The following is a 27,823-nucleotide window of genomic DNA, read 5'->3' as shown; positions in this document are numbered from 1 at the left end:
GGAGGACGTCCCAAAGCGCTTCACAGAACACACTGTAAAGTGAATTGACTGTATATTTGTGGGCGAACGCGGCAGCCAATTGCGCACAGCAATGTCCCACAAACAATCATGGATTGAAAATGACCAATTTCTTATTTTTTTGGGGTTTTGGAGGGATTATTATTCGGCATGTGGAGTAAGGAAACTTGCCCAAGGTTTCGCCCTCTGACTGGAATTGAACTCAGGTCTCTCATTTGCAAAGCGAGTGCTCTAACCACTGAGCTACAGGACTCCGCGAGATTCGGCAAGATTCCCATCTCCACACGCCTCTGTTTGATTTTTAGTTAGTAGGAGCGCAGTTGGTTATCGATTGGCGGATCGCTTTTTCTGGGCTAATGATCTCTTTAAAAAATAATAATAGTAAATTGTTTACTCAATCCACCTATTACAGCGGCATAAGGACAATAGCAAAGCGCTGCAACGAACTCTACTTTCATTGCTTTACATATAAAGGAAAACATCTTGTAAAGACCATTTCAGTCCATTGTAGTAATGTAGCTAATTCGTTGGAGCTCTCGCCTCCCAAGAGAGACTTGGTTCGATTCCCAGCTGGGCAAATGTTGGGCAAATTTTCCTACTCGATGTGCCTCTGTTTGCTGAGCAGCAAGTAGGATCACAGTTGCAAGTCGACTGGCAGTCTGCTTATTCAGGGTGTAACATTCACTTTAAAAACTAATAATAAATTGAGCAATAAATCCACAACTGATTTGGGGAAATAGCTGTGCGGAATTGGCTGCCACATTTCACCGACCATATATATTGTCAACACAATTGAGAGTCATCCAAGGAAGCGCTTTGAGACGTCTCGAAGATGTGATAATGCATTCTCCTCTAGTTGAGATAATGCATTCTCCTCAGCAATGTACCTCTGACCTTAATGTCCTCTAGTTTTACCTTTCTGGACAAGTTGAATCAGCATCGCGTGATATATATTGTCTCTCCACTTTATATCTTAAATCCTGTCAATCTTCTCTTTCCAGACTCTTCCACTAGTTCTCTATTGCTCACCGAAATAGTGTTTGAGTTCCGTGCCGAATTGACTTTGTCACTGCTCATTGTCCAATCCTTCCATTCTGTCAAACATTTTGTTCGCATTCCTCTGTATCTTTTGAATTATTTGACATCATTTTGGTACTGCGTCGACCAGAACTGTGCACTGCAGCCTAAGTAGGTTCTCAGCAATAGTTTGCACAATGGCATGATAACACTACTATTTCGGCTTGCTATTCACCTTTTGATACATACGAAAATCTAGTTTGCTTTAATCACTTTCACAGAGCATTGTTGGGAAAGCTTTCGTTTATTGTCAATCAGGACCCTCAGATTCTTTTTATTTTCCATACTTTTTTTTTCTAACCAAAGAATAGTCCATTACAGGTCTATTTTGTCCCCATGTGGAGTACTTTACATTTCTCCACATTGAGTTTCATCTCCCGCTGATCGGCCGCATTCCCAAGCTTGTTCATTTCCTCCTGTAACCTATCTTGTTCAGCTTTCAAATCAACTGCTGTCGTTAGATTGGTGTCACATGCAAACTTAGCCACTGGGCTTGTGACTGCTGGTTTAAGATGATTAATAAACATATTAAACAAAATAGTCCCAAAAGGAAATCCTTATTGGACTCCTCTGGTATTACTTTCCCAGTCTGACGACATTCTTCGTTCTACCATCTTGCGGTCAAACAATTGGGCATTCATTATAATATACGATAAACACAGTGTCATTGGCCCTTCGATCACTTTGATTCAATTAGTTCCACTAATTTCAGTAGTTTCACCAGCTACAGCAATTCCATTCATCAGCAAGAGTTAAAAATCTTCTCACTAGTAATTTGTTCTTGAATTTCGAATGCGTGCCGATGACAGGATGTAGAAATCCTTTCGATTTCCAAGAAAAAGCAAAAAAAATTCCCATTCACCAATGAAGGTTTTGCGGAATGTTTTGCAGTGTTTAGAAAATAAAGACCGCAGAGTCAATCACATTTTCACGATTTCTTTCAAGTGCAAAGAAAAAATTAAAAATAATATATTTAATCCAGGAGCGTGTCGTCCCTAGTTGGGCTTGAATCACCAACCTTTCAGTTAAATGCCAACGGCGCTAATCAATCGCCTCACAGAAAATTTTGTCTGTAACGTTTTCTGGAATCATTCAACTTTTTCGAAATATTTATTTGTAAGCATTGCAGCTCAGCGTGAATAGCATAACTGATGATTCTCTGCGATTACGTAATTCCTGTATTTCTAACCTCATTCCAAATTATTCTACGACAATAATAAATAATAAATAATAATCTTTGGATTTGATATAGCGCTGTTCACGAATTCTAGACGTCTCCAAGCGCTTCCGAAAATATAATGCAAAGTGAAGTCACCGTGTATATGTGGGCGAAACACGGCCGCCAATTGCGCAAGCAGTCCAACAAACAGTCGTGGATTTAAAATGACCAATCAATTGTTGTTTCTTTTTTTGGAGGGATTATTATCAGGCGCGTGGAGTTAGGAAACTTTAACAAGGTTTCGCCCTGCCTGGAATTGACCACAGGTGTCTCGCTTGCAAGGCGACTGCCCTTACCACTGAGCTACTGGACTCGCTGAACAAAAAAAATGTTCTGAATTAGTTGCTGATATCATCCGAATCAAACTTTAAAGCCTTTTGTACTTCATTTAAATATCCGGTGTGGGAGAACATGAAGCCGGATTAGCAAACAATCCCATGTCTCACAGCGGTCAGTGTTTCTATCTCGTTCTATTCAGATTTTATCTTTGAATATCTTACTTACAAATGTATTCATTTCACGACAACCCAGGGCTTCACTGTGACAGCAATTACATCAACCAAAAGCAGTTTTCTTCTGGCAAAATTGTATACAGACATGTCTCTGTCGCTCAATTGATTTGAAGGTAAACTCGATGGTCGCAGGTAAACTCGGTGGACCTTGGTTCCTTTCGCCTAGAAATTTTTATATGCTCATATTTTTGACCTTTTATTTACTACGTATTGAATATGGGTTTCAGGCTTTCACCTCCTCCTGGTCCAGCTCACGGTCTTTGAATATTGCCTTGTGTTGTATCAACAAACTCATGTGCTGTACTATAGTATTCCTTTCAGCATCACGTTAGTTTCCACGATTGTGGACATCCTAAGTGAAAGCTTCCAGTGGAAGTTCACAAATGTGCTTTACATGAGTGAGTCCTCTTCCCGGTATGAAAGACAAAACTCAAGGCAAATTGCTGTTTTTGTGATGGATTAAGTGACATTTTGAACGAAAGTGAAGAAACTGTAACAGAGAATCCGCAGATATTGAATGATGTTTGAAAATATATTTTTTTGAAATGTAATCTTCTCATGTGATCCTCATATAATAATCTCTTTCTTTCTTTTTTTCTCTTTCTCTCTCTCTGTCGCACTTCATCTCCCATACTCTCAGGCTCTAATTTCTCAAACATTTTATATCTAACACTCTCCCTTTGTCTCTCTCACATACTGTGTATCTCACAAATAAAAACACGATATTCATAGAAAGAGAGGAATCTTCGCATTAGCCAAAGCTTTTCAGGTGGAGAGGACACGTCAGAATGACGTCTAAAAGTGCATTCTTCGCGAAAAATCTAAGAAAAATTTCGCGAATAAATAACTTAAGACAGATAACTCATGGGTCTCACCAACTTAAAATAAAAGTAAATATATTTGTTCGTGAATGAAGACAGAAATTCTCAGTGTCCAGTTCACATTTTTTTCTGTTGTTCTTTGTCACATATCAGAGAGTTGTTTTGGATGCAATATATGTGTTCAATGACCGTAAAATGACATCAGTCATGATACCAATTAATTCTTCCCTGGAGGCTTACAGTTGTTATAAAGTTCAATTCATTCTGTTCAGAGGAACCATCCTGCAGAAAGAACGAACGTGGGCTTGTCTGCTTGAAAACATGGTATATTTAACAATATATGACGTGGAAGTAATTTACTACCCCATTCTTGCTATAGTTGGAGTTCCTGGTGAGATATGAATTATTATGAAAGTCGTTGACTCGCTGTGCATTCTGTTAATTGGTGTTCTGTGTGGCTCAGTGAAAACACTCAATCCTTCACGGTTGGTGGAGGGTGAAGTGAAGTGTGTTCTCCTTGGAACTGAACAGGTTCCATGAAGAAATACTTGGGAAATGAATTTCAGAACAATGTCGATGTTTTGGTTGATGAGCCAGGTTCGTGAGTCAGAAGTCGGAGTTATGTTACACCAGAATATTGCTGATCATAGATAAGCCGTGTCATCCTGGCTCACCAGTAGAACCTTGAGGGAATCGGGTTGTTACCCTCTGCACCTTTCAACGCTGAAAGCCGAATCCCTTAACTCGTAGGTTGTTGCGATATCAAGGAAGAGCAGCAAAGCAGGCGAGATAGCATATTTGATTGCCATCCATGCTCTTTACAGCTGGCTATTTTCCACCAATACCCGCAATTCACACCCTGAATATCAGTTCAAGATCCATTTTGGTAAGTTAAGCACACAACCAAGGCTCACATTGCAATATTGAGAAGGGTTGGATTATCAGAGATGCTGTCCTTCAGATTATGGTAACTCGGTTCAAAATTTTATCTAAAGTACAGCATCTCTGATAATGCACCTGACTCGCTTCCGGTATTACTTTGTGATGCAAGCCAATTTAAAACCAGGTCAGCCCCAAGGAGCACACGACAGTATTCTAACACACATAGTCTAGTCTGACACAGGAGTGCAGAAATGGAAATGCTTTGCATTGTTGAATGTGCCTTCCTTCCGATGAGACAGAGATCCTATTTGACTAGTTGGTTGACTGTAATAAAGCAATGACACTTTGAATAAAGAATTGCATTTTGATCGGTGTTCTGGCAAACGAAGAAAGAAAATGAGTAAATTGATTCATTGCTTCTTTGACGAAATTGATGTCCCAAAATCTGATTCGCTAACAAAATTACTCATCATACAAAGAACCCATTCTAACAGTTTTGAAGTCCCTGACCCACATACTATGAGGCTTCTGGTCGTTATTTCTCTTTTATTACTTTATCCATAGTTAACTTGTTGGCGATTCTGATCCTGGCCCGGGGAAATTGCGGTCTCTCCAAAGGCGTCACTCTCTACTTGGTGGCCATGGCAGCGGCAGATCTGATGGTCATTATCACTGACGTATTATTCAATCGCATAAATATTTTTTATTTCCCTATTAGTTTCTTATTTTACACTCCGGTGTGCAGTATCAGAGCTGTTCTGCTGGTTTTCGCCACACAATGTTCTGTCTGGTTTACAGCTGCTTTCACTTTCGATCGTTTTGTGGCCATTTGTCGTCAGAAGATAAAAACTGCATATTGCTCTGTGAAAACTGCTGTTTGCATTATTATAACAGTGAGTGCGATAAACTGTGTCCAAAGTGCACCTTGGTACTTTGCATTTACTCATTTGGTGATCATTAATAATTTCCCATTTTACTGTACTGGGAAAGCAAGCTATTATAGTCTGCCAATTTGGAAAGTGTTTACATGGTCCTACCGAGTGTTCACTCCTCTAGTTGTTTTAGTTTTGATTTCCCTCTTTAATTCTCTGACTATCAGACACATTTTATTAGCCAGCAGAATCCGCAGGAGAATCCGTGTCAATGAGAATGGGGAGAAACAGAAAGATCCAGAGATGGAAAAGCGAAGAAAATCCATTATTTTACTTTTTAGTATATCAGCGAGTTTTCTACTATTATGGATGACGAATATTATCTATACATTGAAATGGCCAATTACAAACTACAATTATGAAGCACAAGTCAACAGCTCTCGACATATCTTCCAACAGACGGGATTTATGCTTAAGCTTTTGAGTTCCTGTACAAACACATGTATCTATGCGGTGACCCAGTCTAAGTTTAGAGAGGACATGAAGAAGGTGTTTAAATATCCCTTTACTCTGATTCATTGCAAAAAAAATTAAATTTTTAACAAATAACGGACGCTCAGTTCAATAAGCATTGCCGGGTTACATCGTACTATATAAAAAATAGTATGTCATATGTGATTTTAAAAATAATATATAATGTATATAAAGCCTCTTGAAGCCCTCACGATGCAACTGGACAGCAAGGGAACTTTCCGAACTGGCTAAATCTAGCAAAAATTTTATCCATATTGTGTATTTTACCTCCAAATTCCAAATAATATTCCAATTGAATTCTTCCTTCGTGAAATGTGCTCATCAATCAAGTATTCGATGGATCTGAGGCAGAATTTCTTGGTGTCGCTGTTGCAGGATTTTCTGAATGGTTTGAAACACGACATTGGCCCCTAATGTGCTGCAGGTGGAACTACCTGTGGAGCTTTCAAGCGGAACTCACCACTTTGATCACTGGTCAAATCAGTTATTCATGGTGCTGAGTTCTCCCGAGTTCATAATTATTGTTTTGAGCAGCTGAACACAACACATTTAGGGTACTATATATTTCCTGATTACTCCCCTCACTTATCGCGCTCCATCGCGCCTTTCACGTCGAGGCGACGTCCCACGGAACAGGACTTCATGTGTTTCGGACCTGAGCTGGGGATCGGTATTGAGGAGTTTGGAAGGTGGGTGCTGAGCTGCGTTACATTTCTTCAAAATGAAGAAAAGTCGAGTCTAAGAAATTGAAACTCGGACTTCCCTAAAATTAACCTAAATTGGTAATTACTGTTGCTATTTTTGAAAGCCAAACTGAAATCATCAACTAAAGTGTATACTAAAGCGGCTCTAGTGGCGCAATAGGTTAGCGCGCGGTACTTATATGACAGTACTTCCTCGAGATATGCTGAGGTTGTGAGTTCGATCCTCACCTAGAGCAGTATTTTTCATTGGTTTAGTCAAGTGAGTTGCATGAGTGGACAACAGGGGAGGTCACGGAGTAGTGTTTTTCTTGTTGTGATTCACCCTCTGTCAGTTCGGTGCTTTACCAAACCTCAATAAACGCTCCTGGAGGCCGCTCAGTAAGAATTGGAAATAAATATAACATAAATGTTGGATCAAACTTGGTTTCAAGTGAAAAAATCCTGCAACAGAGGCATTGCATGTTAAGGCAGGAGGACATCGAATCTCAGGAAACATGAGAGTTCCTTCAAGTGAGCTGCAATGACAGTCTTATGTTTCATTGCCCATCAAACTCGTTAGTAAACGAACCGTCTCTTTGTCATTGTGCATAGAAATATTTGTTGATAAGTGGTATGTGAGTTGATTAACTGTGGTCTCGCTGGCACATGAAATCAGCAATTAACCAGCACTCTTTGATCATTTTTGTTGATTCTATTTGAAGATCACGATGATTTTCGTTAATTGTTCAGCAAATCAATAAAGTTCCATTAAATTTTGTATTGCGAAGTTCTCTTTTTGAAATTTCAGTTATTTGGAGCACGAGTGGCTCGTTGGTCTAGGGGTATGATTCTCGCTTAGGGGTTAGCAACTAAGTCAATATGCGAGAGGTCCCGGGTTCAAATCCCGGACGAGCCCAAATTTTAGCAGAATGTTGTCTGTGTTTCTCACACCGTTTTCATTTTCAAACAAATAAACTAACGTGGAAATATAAATGTAGTAAGTAAACAATTTAAAAGAGGGAGATAAGCATCTGTTGCGGTGTAGTGATATTATGCAGATTCCTATTGAGTCACTTGACTATTATGCAAGATTCCTATGACTAAAATCAGTGCACGCGGAATCATGGAGGAGATGTGCACCAATTGAAGAACTCATAGAAAATCTCCAGCAGAAATCTTTCTGGAGTGAGCTGTGAATACAGCGAAGCTGTAATATAGTGAAACTGGTGAAGGAATTTTTGAGAGTTGAAAATCTGCAGAGGGGAATTACGTGATTATATATTTCAAAAAACTTCTGGGGAAATGGCAGAACAGCTGAAATTTTAGATCATGAGTCATGTGGGAAGTCCAGGACACAAGTCCCGGTACTACTTTGCTAGTACCGGACAAGCACATGTGAAGAATGTGCGTCCGGCTGCTCCAGCTGACAGTGTCTGAGCTTGAGGAGATGCTGATGTCACTGCAGTGAATATTGTGAACTGAAGCCTTTATCGATCGTAAGTTTTATTAATGCAAATTGTTGTTATTGCTTTTAAATCCAGAGCTCACTCGCTCATACACCTTTTCCTTGATCAGTTTCAAGATATTCTTCATTGGCCACATGACCACACTCTTGTTTACTATTCCTTCGCCACCTTTTGACAACCACCCCATCTCGGTCTTCAATATTCTATGTTCAAGTGTGGGAATATAATATAATTTAAACTTTAAATTCTCCATTGCACTTCTCTGCATGAACTGCATCTGCATGTGGCTGTATCTGGATACAGTGAAAATTTGTTCTTGAAATTTATGTAAAATGTTTTAATAATATTGTTCCGATCATTCGGTACTTACTTGTTCCAGGCTTGATTTTTAAATACTTCTTTTCCATTTCACAATAACCAACGTTTTTCAACTTTCACAAGCGCAGTACTTACATAAACGCATTATCTTGTTTGTTCACATATCTGGAACTAATTGGACTAATTGAAGTTAATCCTTAATGCAAGTATCATATACTTGCTCGATATAAGTAAACATTGCTTTCAGTGTGACATCAGTGTGTCAACTGAAGCCTCCGGCTTGAGCAAAAATAATGTTGTAGCGTAAAAAAAAAAGCATGGTACTTCCAACGCTGCTTGCAATCATCGCTATTTACTACCCCATTTTTGTAGCATTTGGAATACCACGTAAGTTTATTCGGTGGCATTGATTTACCATTTTGAAAAGTTAACTCCCTAATCTGTGTGTAAAAGACACAGGTCACTTAATAACATGCCTGGACTTTGTATAACAGGAACGATCTCTGCATAACCGGCTTGCTCTCAGTATAACAATCCTGGTCTCTTTAAAATAGCCCTGATCTCTGCATCACAGGCCTCTACACTCTATATCAGTCCTTTTCTCTGTTGTGTATACCTGATCTCTGTATAACTAACTGCAATAGTTGTGAATTGACACAAATTTTTGATGTTGGTTGATTGTGGCTCCTCCATTTGTGAAACTTCAGGAATAATTTATTTGAAAATAATACTAGATCTTGACAGCAATTATTGTCCTCACCTAATCTAACAATATAAGCGTTCAAGCAGATTTACCGGGTCCGAATCTGTTGGATTATTTTTGTTGGATCGACTGGGGCTGGGTGTGGGAGCCACACTGTGTGGGAAGGAGAAAGATGATTGAATCCTTGGTGAAATAGCCTGGGGAATGGGAACCTGGGAAATGAGACAGAGAAGCAGTTTGTAGAAAGCTGGGTTCCTGAATAATATTTGACGTCTGTTCCTCTAGGTTTGTGCCTCTCTGACACTATCAATTTGTAACTTCCTTTGTTTCCAATAAACTTCAGAATACATAGCTTCGATACATGTATACAGTAAACAACACCGATTCTAAACCATTTGGACGATTGCGTTTCAGATTCCAGTAATAATAATAATAATCTTTGCATTTGATATAGCGCTTTTCATGTCAGGAGGACATCCCAAAGCGCTTCACAGAACTCACTGTGAAGTGATTTGACTGTATATTTGTGGGCGAACGCGGCAGTCAATTGTGCACAGCAATGTCCCACAAACAGTCGTAGATTGAAAATGAACAATTTATTATTGTTTTGGGTTTTGGAGGCATTATTATAAGGCGTATGGAGTAAGGAAACTTGCCCAAGGTTTCGCCCTCTGCCTGGAATTGAACTCAGGTCTTTCACTTGCAAAGCGAGTGCTCTTACCACTGAGCTACAGGAATCCACAGTAGCGCCCAAATCGCAAATATCATACACAAGCATCTGCAAACGTAAAAATTGGCGAAAGGAGTCCGAATCTCCAGGAATGTGATTGTGAAAGCGACAGAGAATAATACTAAAGGAAATTGTCACCATAAGCATCCAGCCCCAAGAACATACAACTGGCAAACACCACTTTTGCACGATTTCCTTCTATTCACACCAATATATTTACTTTAATTAAAATTTTCGTGGTTCCAGTTTGCTTAAAAAAATAAAAGGCCAAAACTACCTGCCCGTCGGAGAATTGAATCCATGTGACAGGCGGGAATACTATCCGCGATAATAACGAGGATTCAATTCACACAGGACGCAGCGTACAAAGAGTCTCATGAGAGTCACCCGGTTGCTCATATCAAAGCCTGCAAATTCCGAAACAAAAAGTGTCTGGAGGTAACGTGCCGTTGACTGAGGAGCAAGATTAAGCCTGAATAACCTTTTACCTTCCACAGCATAGCTTAATGGTTCTAAATTCAAGCCTTCATAATTCAACGCTGATTCCCATGTCATTGTAAATCGCTCATGAAAAAGGCAAGTAACAGCAACAAGCTTTCATTTGTGTAGCGCATCCCACGTCAGGAGGACGTTCCAAGGCGCTGGACCTTGTACAGCATTTCACAACCGAACTGGGGTCAGATGGAAGAAAGGAGATGCGGGGTAGGTGGTTGACCAATAGCATGATCGAAGCGGAGGGCTTCCAGGCGGGACATGAAGGAGGCTAAGGCGGGGCCGAGGCTAATTGATTGAGTTATGGTGTTCCAAATGTTGGGGACAGAATGGCTGAAGTCTCTCACGACAATATTTCGGCCGATGAGTCGGAAGACGTGGATCAGGCCAGAGCCGGCTGAGCGGAGGGTAGATTTCGGGTTGGTATGGGGTTAGGAGATCAAGGATATAGGGTGGTGCGAGACGTTGTAGGTGAGAACCAAGACTTTGAACTGGATCCTCTGAAAGATAGGGAGCCAACGGAGTCAGGCGAGAATAGGGGGAGATGGAGTCACGGAGTTTGGTGCGGGAAAAGACACGGGCTGCAGAGTTCTGGATTAACTGTAGATTGTGGAGGACATTTTTTAAAAGAACATGTCGCAAATGAATCGAAAGATTGGAAATCATGAGCGACACAAAGCAAATCCTATTGTTAGTGGCACCAAATTAACTTGATCTCACGTATTAGCTTTGCAGGGTGGTGCCTACCGTATTGATTCTGCCGATGATTCAGCTCTTGTTTGATGCACTTGATTTATTTCCGTGGGTGTATTCCAACAGGAAGTCCTGATATATGTTCCTTGACACACACACGCACACAGACACACCCACACGCTCACACAGACACACACATACACGCACGTACACACACACATACACACAAACACACGCGCACACACACGCACGCACGCACACACCTTGACCACAGACACACACACACACGCACCTTGAGTCCCACAAACACACGCTGAGGCACACAGACTTGCACACGCAGACAAGCAGAAGTGGAAGCGGGAGTTGGGAAGGCCGACAAGCAGTCGAGCCTGGAGGTGATGAAGGCAGGAACAAGAGTTTCAGCGACCTGAGTGGTCAGGTAGTGGCGGATTCGGGCTCATCACCATCCACAAAATAAAACAAGAAAATAATTAGAGAAGGTTAAGAGAAATGCTGGAATTGATTAGAGTTCAACTCTCTTTACTCTTCACCGGAAGACAGAAATGTAAATTAATACTTGTTTTCAAAATAATTTCAACATGTTGCTTTTAAGCTGAGAAAACTCAGCTGTGGTAAGATGTTTCACTTCGCTGGTAAAACTTTAAAATGTGCAGATAAGATTGTCCACTTCGTTGTTTTTCACGTGAACGTAAATCAAAACATTGACCTCGACGTGATTTGAACACGTAGCCTTCTGATCTGGAGTCAGACGCGCTACCGTTGCGCCACGAGGTCTTCAGCTTCTCTTGGAAAACAGACTAGAATTGTAGAGGCGGAAAATAAAACAGAGCAACACCTGTATCATGAAAGTAATAATGAGGATTCGACAAATTAGTCAAATGCTATAAAGTCCCCATAATGAGCGAACAGAAGTAAAAAGGTGTTTCATTAGAAAACAATTCTCGCTTGAAGGACGATATTCGGAGCTCCTGAACATCTGTTTGATGCAAAGAAAGATGACGATGCGCTGCATGTTCTGAGTGGGTTCCTGAACATCTGTGAAAAATCCCTTAGAACCAGTTCTCCTAAGTTGAAAGGGGTGCGCAGCAGTTTACATTTTGTGAATATAACTTTCCTAAAAGTCCCCAAAATTAGCGACCATAAGTTAAGAGGAGTTTCACTAGAAATCAAGATTTGTGCAATTTTTGAAAACAAGCAGAAAAACGTAATTTTACAACCGCCGAAATAGCTCAGTTGGGAGAGCGTTAGACTGAAGATCTAAAGGTCCCTGGTTCAATCCCGGGTTTCGGCATCTTTTTTATTCAGTTTGGCTGCAACTCATAGCTTACGTATGTCCTGTTAAGACTCTTTGGGAGTCATTACATTATGACTCTTCTGCATATTTCAGTTTCAATCACAAGAACACAATTTATTATTTGCAATGATTGAAAATGTGAGGAATTTCGATTAATGTGCAGCAAATCAACGAGGATTCATTCAGTATGATACTGTCAAGTTCTTCTGTTGATACGTGAGTTATTTGGTACATAAAATGGCTCGTTGGTCTGGGGGTATGATGCTCGCTTTGGGGTTAGGAAATGAATAAATATGTGAGAGGTCCCGAGTTCAAATCCCGGACGCGCCCAAATTTTAAATTTTAATGAATATTGTCCGTGTTTCCCACTCTGATTGTATATGGAAGCAAATGAACTGTCTTGGTCATAACAACGCAGTAAGTATCCCATTCAATAGGCGAAATAAGCATCCGTTGCAGCGCCAGTGGTTTAATGGTATTATGCAAGAATTTCTATTGTTGTGAGCCATGTTTGATTCTTGGTGATTAATTCATTGTTCCTCTGTCTCTGCGTTGCCCTGCGGTTGAATATTATTATTGTATCTGGAGAAGCAGAATATTGTGAGCGGCAGCCATATGGATTTTCCCAAAAAATTACATGGTGATGAATCTTAGCGAATTATTTGGGAAGATCAGAATCAAAGAAGCGAAACGTAATAGATGTAAACCAGGTTTGTTTCCAGATGCGCTTTGACAAAATGACACATGGGAGGAATCAGACTAAAATCGGTGCTCGTGCAATTATGGTCGAGACAAACGTGTACTAAAACGCCAGCAGAGAGGCCACTGGAAGGAGCTGTGAACAGAATTAAGCTGGAGAGGCGGAATGAGCTCCAGCGGTATGAAGGATTGCTATAGAAGAACAACAACAACAACAAGATTCCATTTATAGAGCGCCTTTCACGTCGGGAGGACGTCGCAAGGCGCTGTACAGTTGGGTCAGAACCCGAGCAAGGAGGAAATGGTCAGGGTGATGGGAGGGAAGAGAGGGAGCGAGGAGGGGGTAGAGAGTAAGAGAGGGGAGCTGAAGGCACGTCAAAGAGAAATATCTTGAGACCGTCCTTGAAGGAGGAAAGCGAGGAAGCAAGGCGAAGGCACTGGGGGATAGACTTCCAGAGCCTCGGGGCTGAGAGGCTGAAGGCCGGGCGCCCGATGGTAGAGCGGTTGGCGCGGGGGATGTGGAGCAGACCGGAGCCAGAGGAACGGAGGGTACGGGCAGGTAAGTAGGGGGATAGTAGGTCAGAGAGGTAGGAGGGAGCAAGGCCGTGAATGGCCTTGTAGGTGAGGATGAGGATCTTGAAATCGATCCTCTCGGGGATGGGGAGCCAGTGGAGGCCAGCGAGGGTGGGTGTGATGTGGGCGAGAAGCCTGGTCCGGGACAGTACACGAGCTGCAGAGTTCTGAGTGACCTGCAGTTTGTGGAGGGAGGTGCTGGGAAGGCTGACATGGAGAGAGTTCCCATAGTCCAGCCTTGAGGTGATAAAGGCGTGGACCAGAGTTTCAGCAGCGTGAGGGGTGAGGTAGTGCCGTAGTCTGGCGACATTCCGGAGGTGATGGAAGGCGGTGCCAGTTGTGGCGCCGATATGAGTGAGAAAGGACAGCTCAGGGTCGAAGAGAATCCCGAGGTTCCTGATTGGTGGAGAATGCAGCCTTGGATGCTGATGCTGTCAGTGCCTGAGGTGCGGAGTCGCTAACCTGAGCCAATCAGGGGGCCTCAGCTTTACACGTTGAGCTGAAGAAATTTGTCTCTCGTCCAGGACTCGATGTCGGACAGGCAGCTGTCAGGACATCGGTGGTCGTGGAGTTGAGTGTAGAGGAGAAAAGTTAGAGTTGGGTGTCATCCGCATACATGTGGAAGTTAACCCCATGTCTGCGGATGATGTCACCAAGGGGGAGCATGTAGAGGGTGAAGAGGGGAAGGAGGACATAGCCTTCAGGGACACAGCACGAGACAGTGCGGGGGCCGGAGGAAAAAAATATTCGTGCAAACAAAGTGAAGACGGTGGGAGAGGTACGACCTAAACCATTCAAGGACAGGGACTTGAAGGCTTATGTGGGAGGATAAGCTGTGGAGGAGGATAGCATGGTCGACCGTATCGAATGCTGTCAATAGGTCGAGGAGGACGAGGAGGCAGAGGGAGCCCTGGTCACAGATGGTCAGGATGTCATTGGTGACCTTGACCAGGACAGTTTCTGTGCTATGGGCAGCACGGAAACCCGACTGAAGGGGTTCGAATAATGAATGGTGGAGAGGAAAAAGGGCAGCTGGGAGGCGACAACTCTTTCCAGGACCTTGGATAGGAAGGGGAGGTTGGAGATGGGCCGGTAGCATGATAGCTGCGACGCATCAAGGGAGGGTTTTATCAAGGTGGGAGTGACGGTGGCAGTTTTTAAGGGAATAGAGCCAGAGGATAGGGACAGGTTGACGATATCTGTGATATTTGGGGCAAGGAGGTGGAGCTGGGAGGTAAGGAGTGGAGTGGAATGTGGTCAAGGGAGCAGGTGGTGGGTTTCAGGGATGGTATGCGTTTGGTGACAGAGGGTGGGGAAACGGGTACGAAAGTTTGTACGGGAGGATGGGTTGGAGTCGGAGTGTGGGAGGGAGGGGTGGGGGGTGGGTGGATGTTGGAGGGGAAGTGACCGCGGAGCGAATTCCCTTGATTTTGGATTCAAGGAAATCCAGCATTTCCTCGCAGTGAAGGTTGGAGGTGATGACCTGCGCGGGGTGGCGGGGGGGACGGAGGAGTTGTGATGTGGTAGAAAACAGTAGCCTGGGATTGTTCTTCGCCTCCAGGATTATCCTGGAGTAGAAGGACGATTTGGCCGAGACAACAGTGGAGCGGTAGATTTTGAGGAGGTCCAGCCAGATTTGTCGTGAATCGTTAGGCCAGATTTGACCCAGGTGCATTCAGTGGCCCGCACCTGGCTCTTCAGTGAACTGACGTGGGTGGTGAACCGGTGGAGGAGCGAGAGTAGGAGACATTACGGGATGTGATTGGGGCAAGAGTGTCAATTGTGGAGGAGAGGGTGTTGTGGAGGAGGGTGAAAGCAGAAGAGGGGTCAGTGAACCCATCACGGAGAGGTACCGACACGATGATCACCATTTGTAGGTTAAGATGACCAGATCTGAAGCTAGGAAATGGTATGACGGTGATGTGACTGTAAATGTCAATACGTTTAGAAACTGAATGAAGTTTTCTCGGATCGGGAAGAGAACAGAGGAGGAGCTCTGTGGTGACACTTGCGAAGGCCTGACCTCTCTTACCGAAACCACAGAAACTGAAGATTTGGAACAGCAGAATGTTAGTAACAAGACGGACTTCTTGATTATCAGCCAAGTCTGTCTTTCGACAGCGAGAGAGAGGAAAGGCGCAAGCAGAGCAGGTCATCCAGTAACCGGTATCAGTCGATACCAGGGACGGAGGGGCAGCAGCGCACGTTGTGGGGATCACCAGCCAGCCGAAACTGATTTCCTGATAACTCAGATAACTAGAATATGATTAGCGCTGTGTTGCCTTACATCCATTTACAGGCCACATTTTCTTTAGTAAATGGATACATTAGATACATTTGTCTCTTGTCTTTGGAGCATCAATTTGTGTGACCCGCTATTGATTCACTTATTGTGACAGCTGCTATATCAAATGCAGTGACTGTAATTAATTAACAGATGATTAAAATATGAAGAAAATTACAGATTTTATATTGGCAATATTGACTCCACCTGAAAAAAACTCTGGATTTGAACTTGGTCTGCAATTGAATACTCTCCCGCTTAGCTACACACCAATGTGTTCATATTTCCTAGTTTTTATTCATACAGATTACGGAGCATTAATATTAATCGAAATCTTCGTTCAACAGAAGCCGCTGCTGGTCAATTCTCAAACACATTAACATCAAACAAAATTAACGTTAGTTCTAAAAGATTATTCGGGACACCAAAAAGAAATTTAATTGGTAAATTTCTTCACATCGGAGCTCGTCGCATGTGCGTTACAGAGCCAAATCAAAGCTACATTTCACCTATTCAAGCCCCAAGCTCGTCCTTCATCACTGAGTGCTGAACACTGGTAAAGACTCTCAATAGAAATCCATCACCAAAAGATCACCCCACTGAATTCCAATGTTTTAACACAAAAAGCTGCCTCAGGTGTTTCTTTATTGGAAATTAAAGTTATCTTTGATTCAAAGCCGAGTGTCAGAATAACAATGTGACTTGAGGCAGCTGCTTTGTGTTCACCGTGTTTTCCCTCCAGGTGATGGTACAAAACCCATTCTGTCGGACGTCATGTGACTTAATAATAGTTATCCTCCTTGGAGAGAGTAAAAGAGCGGGGACACGAGGAGTTGAATTGCTCCAGAGTGTCGACTTTGCAGGATCCAGACAACTGTGCGTGATAGTCATATTTACCCACTGCTCCAGGCACAACCGATAACAGTTCAGCCAGGCTCAATCATCGGCGGAGTTCAAAGGGCAGTCCAGTGAGCGGTCATCGATTTATGCAGTCAGCAGCATATAATCCTCTAGATAAAAGCACGATCGTATAGGTTTGACTGTAGTCGGCACGAAACTTGCCAAACTTTGCATTCAATGGAAAACCTTGGAATTTTCGCTGGTTCAACTCAGTGCGCATAGCTATCCTGCGTCCCTGTACCAAGAAATCTCAGGTGTTAGGTGTACAGTATGTGTTCTAAGAGAGAGAGAGATCCATGGATAGCTGGGATGCATGTGACTCCTGGTAAGCTTACCGTATATGCTGCGATTTGAGGCCTCCTCCCGATATCACTCGCGCTGTATGAAATATAAGGATTAATAATATTATTTGGAAAGCCATTATGATTCCATTCTTGTTATTGCACTCGACTAGATTTTCAATCATTAACTTCCAATAAGTAAGTGGATCCCTCCTCATCTCCGCTTCACTTCATTGCTAACTATCTTAGATTCGTGTATGTCATTCAGTTACACAGTAACGAATCGACTTTAAAAAAAAATGTAAAGCAGAAATTGATTGATTTCACGAAGCGATTTTAACAAGAAACTGAATATCTCAATCAATATCCGGTGCTGTTACCGTATTGCATTCAATATAAATGTTATAAATGTTAAATGTTAAACAATAACAAAAATAATAATTGTGAATTTGGTATAGCGCTTTCCGTGTCTTCTGGAAGTCAAGGATTCAGAGAGATTAGTGAAAAGTGAATTGAATGTATATTTGTGGGCGTAACCTGTAACGAAATACGCGCAGCAGTGTCCCACAAACAATCGTGGATTTACGTAACCAATTGATTATTTTATTTAATTTCATTGAGGGATTATAAACAGGTGGTGCGAGTAAGGAAACTTGCGCAAGGTTTTGCCCTGCAGCGTTTCAACTACAAGTGTCTCGCTTGTGAGGTGAGCACATTAGCCAATTGGCTACAGGACTGCACCTGACATAGAGATGAGTACCGCTTGGCTTGACATCCAGTGACAGTATTAACATTTCAATTGATGCAATTCGGAAGCTCTCCAGAGGTTTTCCATTAGAATAAATAATATTGCCTCTCAATGCGTTATCTCAAACTGTTAGTTATAGACTCTGTATTCGGCAACAGCGCTTCTGCTGATATCTTGCCATGTCGTATTCAACATTATATGAAATAGAAGCAATATACTACCCGATTCTTGCAGTAGTTGGAGTACCAGGTAAAATATTAAAAGTTATCTCTTAGTCATAGAATTCAGAGGCTGGAAGTAATGTGACATATTATCTCGAAACATTTATTTCAGTTATACGTTTTTACCTGTTTGCTGAATTGGTCATTGTCTTAGTAATCCCTATGTTTGATACATTGCCGCTAAAGCCAGCAGATCGTCTCCAAGCTTCTCACTGTCTATGCTGTAAAATGCAGTTATTGTGCATTTTGTAAGTGAAAAGAGCAGCCGATATGTGTAGAGGAACATATCACTGACAATCATGAGACCTGGATGTCAGTTACACAAACCGTTCTACTATAGTACAGTTCCTATTGAAGAATATTTAACTTGGTTCACATTGTGCAGACTCCGAAGTACTTTAATTATATATGTACAGCTGTGTGCACTTGGTCTCAAGGACTTTAAGCCTCGAGTAGAGAAGCGTTATCTGTCCTATTAAGGAGATGCCGACACCCACATCTTTCCCGTTTGCTGCGGCTGGGGCTGGGTTCAGATATGTGGAGACTCTGGCCTTGACCCTGGCTCGCGAAAAAGAGTCTAATGCCACACGGTTCGCCCCGGAATAATGGTTAAATGAGCGATGGTTTGCGGGTGTGTGGCTCGGTAAGGGGATTGGCAGGTATCACCCACTCGCCCAGTTGCCTGCACTTTTCAGCTATAGTTGTGTTGCTGTGTCAGTGAACCTGTGATCTTCAATCAGATCTAACTGATTCGGCCCGATTCTGCTGAAATAATATCCATTTATTTTTCCCCTATTTAGTGAACTTGTTGGCGATGGTAATCCTGTCCCGCGGAAGCTGCGGTCTCTCCAAAGTCGTCACTCTCTACCTGGTGGCCATGGCAGCGGCTGATCTCATGGTAATTGTCAATGATGTGATGCTGAACCGCATTAATAATATGTATTTCAAATTTAGCTTCTTGTACTACACTCCTGTGTGTAAGTTACGAACCGTTCTGCTGGCTTCAGCCACTCGATGTTCCATATGGCTCACAGTCACCTTCACCTTTGATCGCTATGTCGCCATTTGTTTTCAGAAAATAAAAGCCAGATATTGCTCTGTAAAATCGGCTTGTTTGGTTATAACAACAATGTGTGTGCTCAGCTGTTCACAATGCCTTCCATTTTATTTTATTCTGGTTCCTCTTGTCATAATTAATAATATACCGACATACTGCAATGCAAAACCGATTTATCACACTTCAGAATATTGGAGAGTGTACGAATGGTTGATCCGTGTGTTCAATCCTGTACTTGTATCTGTTCTCATAATCTTTATCAATGCGCTGACTGTGAGGCACATTTTAGTAGCCAGCAGAGCCCGCGAGCGAATCTGGGGTGACAGCAATAGTAATGAACAGAATGATCCAGAAATGGTGAAACGGAGAAAATCCATCATTTTGCTCTTTGCTATATCGGGCAGTTTTCTACTTTTATGGATGACAAATGTTGTCTATTCATTAAAATGGTCAGTTGCAAACTATCACTATGAAAAGAAAGAAAATAGCATTCGGTATACCGTCCAACAGATTGGATTCATGCTTCAGCTCTTGAGTACCTGCACAAATACTTGCATCTACGTGGTGACTCAGAGCAAGTTTAGAGAGGAAATGAAGAAGATTCTTAAATACCCATTTGCTCTGTTACTTCAATTTGTTAAATAAAATATCACTATTTAGACTGATTGATTGTAAATCGTTGCCGCAATACCACCATCGAATGCCCTTTCACTAATTTTATTCAAACTCTAGCAATATATTCGACAATGGAAAAACACATATCATATTCACAAGGTGTAGTTTTATTAATTTAGAGAGTTGAGATGCAATTCTAAATATTGTCGCATAGGATGCTTTCTCAAACAAAATGTTGCTCTTCAAGTCTCGTTGGTTTTAACAGGTAAAGGAAACGCATTATTCACTTTCATCCTACCATCCGAGTAGAAGATTGACTTACCTGAGAAAATGTTCAAACAATGATAACTATTATGTTGCATTGCGTTTATCATCATTAAATCCGTTTTCCCCCAAGTTTCTCGTTTCACTTGAGTTTCCTTGTTCATAGATTGCGATTGTTTCATCATCAAATTTGACCAATGAACTTTCAGTCTGGAAGCCATATTTATGTCTGTCCTACATGTGGAAAATCCCATGCTCATTGTCAGAAGACAACATCTCTATGCACCTTTTAATAAGAAACTAAATGCCAACAAAATTAAATACTGTCGGTAATGAGAACCTGTTATTGACAATGTTATAAGCTGCAGGTCATTCAGAATTCTGCAGCTCGTGAATTGTCCTGCACCAGGCTTCGGGACCACATCACTCCCACCCTCGCCATCGCTCGCCTCCACTGGCTCCCCATCCCCCAGAGGATCAATTTCAAGATCCTCATCCTCACCTACAAGGCCATTCACGGCCTTGCTCCCTACTACCTCTCCGACCTACTATCCCCCTACCTACCTGCCCGTACACTCCGTTCCTCTGGCTCCGGTCTGCTCCATATTCCCCGCCCTACCATCGGTGGCCGAGCCTTCAGCCTCTCAGCCCCTTGGCTCTGGAACTCTATCCCCCAGTGTGTTCGCCTCGCTTCCTTCCTTTGCTCCTTCAAGGCTGGTCTCAATACCTTTCTCTTGGACCGCGCCTTCAGCTCCCGTCTCGACTCTTTACCCCCTCCTCGCTCCCTCCCTTCCCTCCCCTCTCCCTGACCATTTCCCCTTTGCTTGGGTCCTGACACAACTTACAGCGCCTTGGGACATCCTCCCGACGTGAAAGGCGCTCTATAAATCTTGTTATTGTTGTTTAGGTTGTTACAATTGGCTACCGCATTTCCCCCACAAAATATGCAGTAAATTCACTTTTCAGATAATTATGCGAACCGCTTTGAGACCTCACAACATGTTAAAGCGCTGAATCGAAACCAAGCCTTTGTATTAATTAGTATTAGCAATATTATTATTAATGAGGGCCGAATGCCAAACACAAATACATAAGCAATAATTTTATGGTTGTCTTTCAGGAACATATAATTTACGATTTACAATTCATACTTTAGATTGGAGATCAAAAATAATCCAAATTGTCAAACAATAATAGCTACAACAATTACAAATATGTCTCTCTGAGTCTTTCTTTCTTCATGTGTTTATCTCTCTCGCTCTCTCTTTCTCTCTGTATCTGTTTCTCTGTCTGCGTGTGTCTCTGTGTCTCTGTATCTCTCCGTTTCTCTCTCTCTCTCTCTCTCGCTCTCTCTCTCTGTCTCTCTTTCTCTCTCGCTCTCTTTATCTCTCTCTGTGTTTATCTCTCTATGTGTGTCTCTGTCTCTATGCTGCACTAGATCTCAGTGTCTGCTTGTGCTCCTGTACTCTCTGGCTGCCTGTGGGTGTGTCTCTCGTTTTGTGTTTCTATGTCTGTCACTCTGGCTTTATGAGCGTGTCTCTGAAACTCTCCTCTATGTGCCTGTGTGTATCTCTGTATCTGGTTCTGTCTGTATGTGTCTTTGTATCTCACACTGCATAAATATATAGTATCTCTCTCTGCCTATGTATGTCTTTCCCCGAGAATCTCTCCATCTCTCTGAATCTCTGCCTGTGTTTCTCTCTGTATCTCGCAATGTCAATGGATTTCTCCCTATCTGTCTGAAGCTATCTCTGTTTATCACTTTATCTCTCTGCCAGTCCGTGTGCTTCTGTGTGTCTCACTGTCGCTGTATTTCTCAATCTCACTGTTTCTGCCTTGCTCTGTATCTAGATATCACTTTCTGTGTATTTCTCTCGCGTGTGCTACTCTCTGACTGTTTGTGTATCATTCTGTCTCGGACCCTGTTTCTCTATTTGTGTGTGTATCTCTCTGACTGTGTGTTTATTGCTGTGTGCGCTTGTGTTTGTCTCTCACTCTTTGAATCTGTCTCTCTCCCTCGCTATTCGTGTGTGTTTTACTTTCTCTTCATCTTTGACTCTATCATTCTTTCTGGGTGGGTTTATTGCTGTCCCCCCATGTTTTTGTATCTCTGTATATGTGTTTGTGTCAGTGAATCTCTCGTCCGTTGCTCCGCGTGAATGGCGCTGTATAATCACAAGTTATTGTTGTTGAATCTGTCTCTATCGGTCTGTGTCTCTGTAACTTTCTGTCTGCGTATTTCGCCATCTGTGAATCTCTCTTTCTTTCCCTTCGTATCTTTGGGAGTCAGGTTTTGTGTCATCTCAATCGAATCCACAGGATTAACATTTGTAGTGGGAGGGAGAGGAGACTGTCGTACAAGCAAAAAGTCCACTGCTTTCGATTTATCGGCACTAAATCAACTGCAGAAATGCATTAAGGAAATGCTGGCTGTTGTATTGTTTGTGATTGGTATCTCTCTTTCTTTCTGTAGCTAACCTGATGTCGATGGTAATCCTGTCCCGAGAGCGGTGCGGTCTTTCCAAATCTATCTCTCAGTATCTGTTGGCCATGTCAACAGCAGATCTGATGGTGATTATCACATCAGTGATTTTCTATCGAGATATTCCTGCTTATTTCCCAAATTCATTTGTGTCCATCACAACTCTTTGTAGACTCATTATGGTCCTGCTTACCTGTACAACGATAATCTCTGTCTGGTTAACTGTGGCTTTCAGCTTTGATCGATATGTGGCAATTTGTTGCCAAATTCTGAAAACAAAATATTGTTCAGGAAAATCCTCTGGTACAGTGATAGCGGTATTGAGTGTGTTTTGCGTTGTGATAAGCATTCCCTGGGGTTTTTATAGTAGAGCCACAGTACATGATTAATAATATACATTGGGGGCGCGAAATTAAAACAAGCTATTACACTTCTATCAGTTGGGAAGCGTTTGATACTCTTAATCACATTTTAATACCAAGTTTCCCATTCGTTATGATTTTGCTACTAAACACCCTTACTGTCAGGCACATACTGGTGGGCAATCGAGTCCGCAATACATTGCGGATACACAGCAATAGGGAGAAGAATAGAGGAGCGAGTGACAGTGATCCAGAGATGAAGAACCGGAAAATATCCGTCGTTTTAGTCTGTGCTATTTCCACCAGCTTTATATTATTATGGATGACGTATGTTCTATATTCTTTATATTGGAGGATTTCTAAAATATATTCCTTCACAGACCCATGTTTATCACATTGAGCACTGGTTTCATGCTGCAGCTTTTGAGTTCCTGTACAAACACATGTATTTATGCGGCTACCCAGACAAAATTCAGGGAGGAGCTTAGTAAATTGGTGTCTTTTCCATTCTTTCTAATTGATAAATTATTTCATTAGCAATAGTTATTTGCGACTCTGAAAAACCTGTTGGGTCAACAGAAATCGCTGAAACAGATATGTACCAGTACGGCTCTGTTAGTATATAGATGAATGTATGTGCGTGTGTCTTTGGGCGTGAGTGTGTGTGTTTGTGTGTTCATTTTTATATGTTTTCCTGTGTATGTGTGAATGTGTGCGTAGATCAGTGTGCGAGAATGTGTGTTGACAAGTTTATGTCAGGGTCTACGTGCATTTGTAGATTTCTGAATTTGTGATTGACAGTCTTTGTGAGTTTGTGAGACTGGGTGTTTGTTTGTTGTAGTATGTATATGTCAATGTGTGCGTTCGCTTGTGCAGGTCAATGTGTGTGAAGGTCAGTGTGTTTGAGTGTCTGTGCGATTGTGCGTGTGATTGTGCGTGATGAGGTCAGTATGTGTGAGTGTGTGTACGTGTGCAGGTCAGTATGTGTTTGTGTGTCAGTTTGTGCATGTGTGTGCATGTCTGTGTTTTTATGTGTTTTAGCATGTATGCATCAATGTGTGCCTGAGTTTCAGTGTGTGTGAGTGTGCGCGTATGTGTTTGGTTCTGTTGGACACGGGAGTAGTCGCCGTTCCCTCTCTCTTACTTCTACTGCAGTGGTGATACAATCCGTATCTTTGTGAGTTCATCTCTATTTTTCTCTGTGTATATATATATATATATATATATATATATCTCAAGCACCCCACAGCAGACACATCCACCGACACCACACCGCCCACTGCCAGGGCGTTTTTGCATGTTAAAAAAGGGAAAAGGAATAAACAATATTTTCATTCTCTATATTTCAATCTGTGAGTATTTACTCAAAGAAACGCGACCGCATCACAGAAGCAAATCAAATCTGCTGGTGGTGTTGCATTATCGAAGACGCCGTCTTTCAGATGAGTTGTGAAACTCAGCTCCGGTATTCCTGTTCAGTTGGAAGTTATAGACCCCACGGCGAGTTTGCGGAAGAAAAGGGAATTTCTCCCTCTCTGGGACCCAGCGAAATCCCTCCAGATAAGGCTAAAATGCAGCAGGTTTGTTGGATATCTGGCTAATTGATTAGTCAGCGGGGCACCTGGTCATCTATATAGTGTCTGCGTATGTAACCTGGTCACCTGGTTAGCTACTGATTAACTGACCATTTCTTCTGGTTAGTTACTGAGTAAGTTACCTGGTCATCTGCTTAGTTACTGGGAGACGATGAGAAAGATAGTTCGTCCAGAGAGGGGGAGAGAGCTATCTTATTCCGCAGTTGTTAGTGTGAGAAGGTAGACAGATAGTGCTAGACTTGAAAATGGGAGAGGCTGTTTAGACTGGACAGAGAAAGAAAGAGTTCATTTTAAGTTAAGAGATAAATAAGAGAGAATGTACATTATCTTCAGACGAGAAAGAGTGTGAGGATTGGAGCTGAGACAAAAGTGTGTGCTAGGTTAGTCATGACAGGTTGAGACAAGCACCACAGCCAACGGGAATTGGAAAAAAATCATAGAGCCTAAACGCAACTCGTGGGGAATTTTCTTTTTTATCCCTTCTTTTCTATCTCTCTCATAATGTGTATCTCTCGATGCCCATTGTGTGTGACAGGGGAGACGGAGTGACATGGTTAAATATGTATATCCCTGTCTGTATTTGTCAGTGCATCTTTCAAATTGCGTGTGAGTTTGTGTGTAAGGTCCTCTTTCTGTGTCTGGCTTGAAAGAGGCATTGCGAGAGTTGATCCTTTGTGTTTGTATCAGTGTGTATGTGTTTGTTTGTGTCTGCGTGTGTCGCATTCACTGGTTTCTATATTGATTGCTTTGTCTGCTTGTGTATGTGAGACTTTGGGGAGATAGTGGAAGAGATATTGTGTTTTTGGATGTATTTCTCTCTCTGATTCGTTACAAAGAGGACAACACTGGTCCGCACATGTGCAGAATGGCTTTTCTTTCGCTGCCCCTACAATGTAATATAAATAAAACAGCCCTTGCATAATTTTACACACTTATTTTCTTCATAGCGTTTTTAAATATTAGTTATATCTAGGCATTCTGGGATTGTGTGTTCTACAAACTATATGGTATATAGAAGAAAACAAATCAATGTCTCCAATATTAAATATTGATAAACTGAAGCAAAGCACATATATTTCTCGTTGTTTATTTCTCTGCCCTAATCACAATTAACAATGCTCTACAGTGCACATATGTGCTAATTCTTTTCAATGTGGGCCACCCAGGTGCACACATGTGCAGAATGGCCTCCCTTCCCTCTGACCTGAACCCCATGTTGCTGAATATAGACACGAGTGCCCCTGAAGTTACAGCGACTGAAGCTTCTCACAGTGACTGACGTTCACACTGGAGCTGACATTGTAAAACGCTGCCGTTCTCTCTCCAGCTCAGTCCAATCATGCCACCATTACCTTGCAGTCATGTCACAATTACAGTCCAGTTATGTCAACATTACAGTCCAGTTATATCATCATAACAGACGAGTCATGTCACCATTACAGTCCAGTCAAGCACCATTACAGTTCATTCATGTCACCGTTACAGTCCACTCATGTCACAATTACAGTCCAGCCATGTCACCGTTACAGTCCAGTCATGTCAGCATTAGAGTCCAGTCATGTCAGCATTACAGTCCAGTCATGTCACCATTACAGTTCAGTGATATAACCATTAGAGTCCAGTCATGTCAGCATTACAGTCCAGTCATGTCAGCATTACAGTCCAGTGATATAACCATTAGAGTCCAGTCATGTCAGCATTACAGTCCAGTCATGTCACCATTACAGTTCAGTGATATAAGCATTAGAGTCCAGTCATGTCAGCATTACAGTCCAGTCATATCATCATTTCAAACTAGTGATGTGACAATTACAGTGCAGTAACGTCACAATTACAATGCATTCATGTTAGTGCAGAGTGACAACTTATCCCTTCACAGAGCATCTGGATTCACAGACACAGATCTGCTCCATATAAGGTAGCGCCGTCTGCTTCCTATTCCTGGTGTTATTTTGTGAGGCCGATCATGCATATGTGTGTATGTGGGTGGCTCTGTGTGCTTCTCTGTGTGTATGTGTGTATTACGTTTGTGAGTTTCTGTGAGTGTCTGTGTCAGTATCTGTTTGTATCTATGTTTGTATATGTGTGTGTGTGTGACTCAGCTTATGTGTATATCTGTGTGTCACTGTGTGCGCGTTGTGTGCGTGTGCGTTTGTGTCAAGGCACATATATTCGGACTTCTTGTTTGAACAAATCCACAAAAAAAACCCGAGAACATCGAACATGAGCGAACTCATCGGCAAAATCAATGCTGCAGATTGTGCCCTGTAGAGATAAGACATGAGATGATGTTAATGTGGTCCCACTAAAAATGGGAACTTCTACATTCCTCATGGTTTCCATCTCTTTGATTCCTTTGCATTCCCATCCCCATACCAGGTGGCCTTCAAACCCATCTCCAGTCGATGGAACAATTAACAATTTCTTTGCCTCCTGTCCCCACATCTAATCAGTCGTGAATAATGCCCCCGTTATTCATTTATTTATGTAAGGCCTGTTATAAAGAGATGAGGCCATTATGCAGTGACCAGTCTTGTTATCCAAAACGAGCCCAGTTGTACAGAGACCAAGAAAGTTACAGAGAGATCAAGACTGTTACACAGAGATCAAGACTGTTATACAGAGTCCCAGACTTTTATCCAGAGACCTGGGCTGTTATACAGGGACCCGTTCTTTTATACAGATACCAGGCCTGTTATACAGAGACCAGGCCAGTTATACCGAGATCAGGCATGTTATAAAGAGACCAGGCATCTTATACGGAGATCAGGCATCTTATACGGAGACCAGGCATCTTATACGGAGACCAGGCCTGATATACGCAGACCAGGTCAGTTATACAGAGACCAGGCCTGTTATACAGAGACCAGGCCTCTTATACGGAGAATAGGCCTGTTATACGGAGACCAGGTCAGTTATACAGAGACCAGGCCTCTTATACGGAGAATAGGCCTGTTATACGGAGACCAGGTCAGTTATACAGAGACCAGGCCTGTTATACAGAGACCAGGCCTGTGATACAGAGAAAACACTTTGATACAGATATCATGGAGCCCGGATATCTTAGTCGGTAGAGCATCAGTCTTTTAATGTGACCAATTTGACGGCAATCTGAGGGGCCAGGTTTCAAGTCCCTGTTTGAGCTTTACTTTTATAATTTTTTGTGTGTGTGTGTGTGCGCGGGGGGTGGAAATGAGAACATACAAATGTTGATTTACTTTTCTCCTCTGTCAAAAGTATGACATTAACTATGAGATAAATATCGTAATTTCATATAAAACTATCTCAGTTTCTTCTTTCCAGGTTAAACGAGAGCCTGGTGACATCATGCACTGAGCTGACGCTGAGCTTCCTGATGTTTCTCTGTGCATCTCCTGCGCTCAGCTATCGCTGACCTTCTGTTTGTG

At 42.2% G+C, this 27,823-nt stretch overlaps 4 non-coding genes across 4 annotated transcripts; 3 read left to right on the top strand and 1 right to left on the bottom strand.

The window, feature by feature from the left end:
- The first annotated feature begins 6,781 nt into the window (after nt 1–6,781).
- trnai-uau lies at nt 6,782–6,875 on the top strand. The gene is made up of 2 exons: nt 6,782–6,819; nt 6,840–6,875. It is a non-coding gene; the product is annotated as a tRNA-Ile (tRNA).
- Nucleotides 6,876–7,443: 568 nt separating this feature from the next.
- On the top strand, nt 7,444–7,534 carry trnap-agg. The gene is given in 2 exon segments: nt 7,444–7,479; nt 7,499–7,534. It is a non-coding gene; the product is annotated as a tRNA-Pro (tRNA).
- Nucleotides 7,535–11,743: 4,209 nt separating this feature from the next.
- Nucleotides 11,744–11,815, bottom strand: trnaw-cca. Its single transcript has one exon. It is a non-coding gene; the product is annotated as a tRNA-Trp (tRNA).
- Nucleotides 11,816–12,259: 444 nt separating this feature from the next.
- On the top strand, nt 12,260–12,332 carry trnaf-gaa. Its single transcript has one exon. It is a non-coding gene; the product is annotated as a tRNA-Phe (tRNA).
- The last annotated feature ends 15,491 nt before the right edge of the window (nt 12,333–27,823 follow it).

This window comes from Callorhinchus milii, unplaced genomic scaffold (assembly GCF_018977255.1).
Source record: "Callorhinchus milii isolate IMCB2004 unplaced genomic scaffold, IMCB_Cmil_1.0 Scaffold38, whole genome shotgun sequence".
NCBI classification, from domain to species: Eukaryota; Metazoa; Chordata; class Chondrichthyes; order Chimaeriformes; family Callorhinchidae; genus Callorhinchus; species Callorhinchus milii.
Note: the sequence above shows the minus strand (reverse complement) of the source record. Positions and strands in the feature narration are given on the sequence as shown.